Source organism: Terrapene carolina, unplaced genomic scaffold, assembly GCF_002925995.2.
Source record: "Terrapene carolina triunguis isolate 2854851 unplaced genomic scaffold, T_m_triunguis-2.0 Scaffold236, whole genome shotgun sequence".
NCBI classification, from domain to species: Eukaryota; Metazoa; Chordata; order Testudines; family Emydidae; genus Terrapene; species Terrapene triunguis.
The window spans coordinates 4,482,080-4,485,164 of NW_020664587.1; the positions used below are offsets into that span (position 1 = coordinate 4,482,080).

General features: G+C 50.4%; 1 protein-coding gene across 1 annotated transcript in view; it reads left to right on the forward strand.

The window, feature by feature from the left end:
- NKAIN1 (sodium/potassium transporting ATPase interacting 1) overlaps positions 1-3,085 on the forward strand; it is a 200,599-nt gene that overhangs the window by 182,499 nt on the left and 15,015 nt on the right. The window lies entirely within an intron of this gene.

The window sequence follows — 3,085 nt, forward strand, 5'->3', positions numbered from 1 at the left end:
GCATCTGTTTCTGTGACTCCCTGCGATGGGTATTGTGGATATGTGTGGGGTGAGGGTGCATGTGTGTCTCAGGGTGTATGTGTGTGTGTCTTTGTCTCCATGTGTCACGTAGCAGAAGTCTTTGTCTCCAGCTCACACACACACAGAGAGAGACACACACATCCATTGCCCTGTTGCTGCAGGCAGGATTGGGATAGCTGCTGTGATTTATGGTGGAGTTGTGCTGTAAGAAGTCACAAAACAACATTTCGTGGTCAGAGCCAGAGGCACTTACAGAGCGAGAGTGAGACAACGCGCTGACCCTTCGATCCATTTCTCAAAGCGCCTGCAGTTCCTGTTTCCAGGCAGGTGAAACAGTCAGAAAAAACGGAGCAAGGAAAGTTGTTCAGCAGCCAGAGCATTTTAAATAAGGTGAAAAAAAAAAGACAACCCTGCTGGCTGTGGCAAGCTCCGCTTTGATGAACTCTCTCTCCGCTAGGAAGCTGCTTCCCCATATGATTCCCCAACTCTGCACGTCACCTTTTGTAGGAGACTCGTTTCTACTTAGGCCTGGTCTAGACTCCAGAGTTAGGGCGACGTAAGTCGCCTTGTGTCGACCTATTCCCGCACGTGTCGATGTTCAGATTTGTCTCTGCCCCATTCCAGCAGCACAGTAAAACCACCCCTGAATGGAGTGGTCGACCTACTGAGGTTGGCACAGTGCGAGTGTAGACACTGCATGACCTGTGTCAATCCTAACAGTCCTCCAGCAGCTATCCCACAATCATAGAATCATAGAACTGGAAGGGACCTCGGGAGGTCATCTAGTCCAGTCTCCTGCCCTCAAGGCAGGACGAAGTATTATCTAGACCATCCCTGCAAAGTGACTGCTCTGGTCACAGTTTTAAACTCCTCTGCCCGGGGGTCCCAGAGACAAGAAGCCACTCCCCCCACTTAAAACACCCCACATATTTTTGAAATGCCTTTTTCCTGATTGCCCACCTTGGCATGTGCACCTAGCAGCTCTCTCTTGTTGTGTGCAACTGTCCAACCGAGCATGCCGTTTATACGTTCCAGACACACTCCTGGAGCAGATAGGAGATGTTGGCTCTCCTGGGCCTGTGGGAAGAGCCTGAACAGGCCCAGCTATGAACCAGCCATAGAAACATGGACCTCTATGAGCAGATTGCTTGGGGGATGCAGGAGAAGGGGTATGACAGGGACTAGCAGCAGTGCCACATGAAAGCGAAGGAGCTGTGGCAGGCCTACCCCAAAGCCAAGAAGGCCGACAATTGATCTGGTCCTGAGGCACAGACCTGGTGCTTTTACAATGAACCGCATGCCGTACTTGGCAGAGACCCCACCAGAGCACTGCAGATACCCCGGAGGAGCCCGAGACAGAGTCCCCTGCAGTGAACAGTGAGGAGCAAGGATGGGGAGATGTGGTGGGGACCTCCAGCCATGCCGCAAGCCAGGACCTGTTTGAGACTGCGCCACAGTCCAGCCAGTCTGACCAGGCAAACACAGACGAGCCTGAAGGGGAAGGGGTCCCGGGTAAGTGTGTGCATGCATTTTTCCTCACAATCTTTAAATGTAAAGATGGCAGCCGCCCGGACCAGTGTTTTACCCATATGAGAAGGGCTGGAGATACAACAAACAGAGGGAGAGTTAGCATCTGCTTTTCATTCCCCTCTTAGGAAAGGCAGAGATGGGGGACAGGCAAAGCAGTTGGTTTATGTCTATAGGCATGGCCCTTTTATCCTCCTAAGAGATCTTGATAAAGCTTCCCTGGAGGCGCTCTGCAACCCTCTCCCAAAGGTTTCTAGGGATGGCTGTCCTGTTTCTTCCTCTGCGGTAGGACACTTTCCCGCGCCACTCTGTGATGAGTTTGGCTGGCATCATTGCAATAAACAGGCTAGTGGCATATGGGCCCAGGCGGCTTTGGGACACCAGCAGCAGCTGTGGTCTCTGTGCCTTTGTGACCCTCGGGAGTGAGACATCAGCTAAAATCCCCACCGTCTGTGGAAAACAGTGCCAGTATTCAGTGCCATTGCCCCATGCTCATCCCCAGGGAATAGGGACTGACATTTTGTAGCTTCGTGCAATAGAAAATCCTTTCCCTCTTCCCCCATGGTCCCTGGCGGGCTGTCCTCACCACGGCTGGGGCTGGACTGTGGTGCTGTGCCAAGATGCTCCGAAGCTGAAGCATCAATAAGCATTTCTTGTTCAAAGTGTTTATGGGAATAAGGGAAGGGAGTTTTGAAACTTGTCTTTCCGTTTCCCTTGTGACTGTATATTCAGAGGTACATCTGTCAATTTTAATCAGCAGCTGCTGCTGGTGCCCCCTCCATGCCCTCTGAACGCTTGACTCTGATGAGAGGAGAAAGAAGAGGATTCGTGAGGACATGTTCTGTGAGATCCTGCAAGCCAGTGCTCCATCACACCGTGAGGTTGGAGGGCCAATATGACCAACAGCCTGGAGAAAGGACAGAAGAAAGGCCCAGGACTCCCAGCTGGAAAAGGAGAAGGAGATGCACCAGGACATAATGGGTCTTCTCAGGCAGCAAACCCAAATGCTGCAGACCCTGGTTGACCTACAGGTCCAAAAATCCTGGACTCCCCACCCTTTGCAGTCCTTGGAGAACTCCATGGTCACACACTTCTCCCTACACTCCCCAACGATGGCATGGTAGGGCACATCCTTACGCCTACCACTCGATGCTGGGGGACAGCAAGGAAAACCACAGCTTCACATACAGTGACCTGCAAGAACCACAGCTGTGTAGCCACAACGGCCTACATTTGTTACTCAGATGGACATAAATGTTTACTGCCTTTCTAGTTTTAAATGTTCACCCCATTAAGCTTGTTAAAAATTTGTATAACATTGCCTCTGGGTTTTTTGTGCACATTGATTTTCCACGCTGTTTTTCCCCACTCAATAAAGTTCTATTTTTGGAGAATCAAATTATCTTTATTAGTTCATAACAAATATTGCCAAATACATAGTGATCGTCAAAGCAAATGGCACTTGTAAATCCACACCAAGCACCACAGAATTCATAGCTTTGGGAAAACACCCAGTCCTATTTATCAATGTACAGCA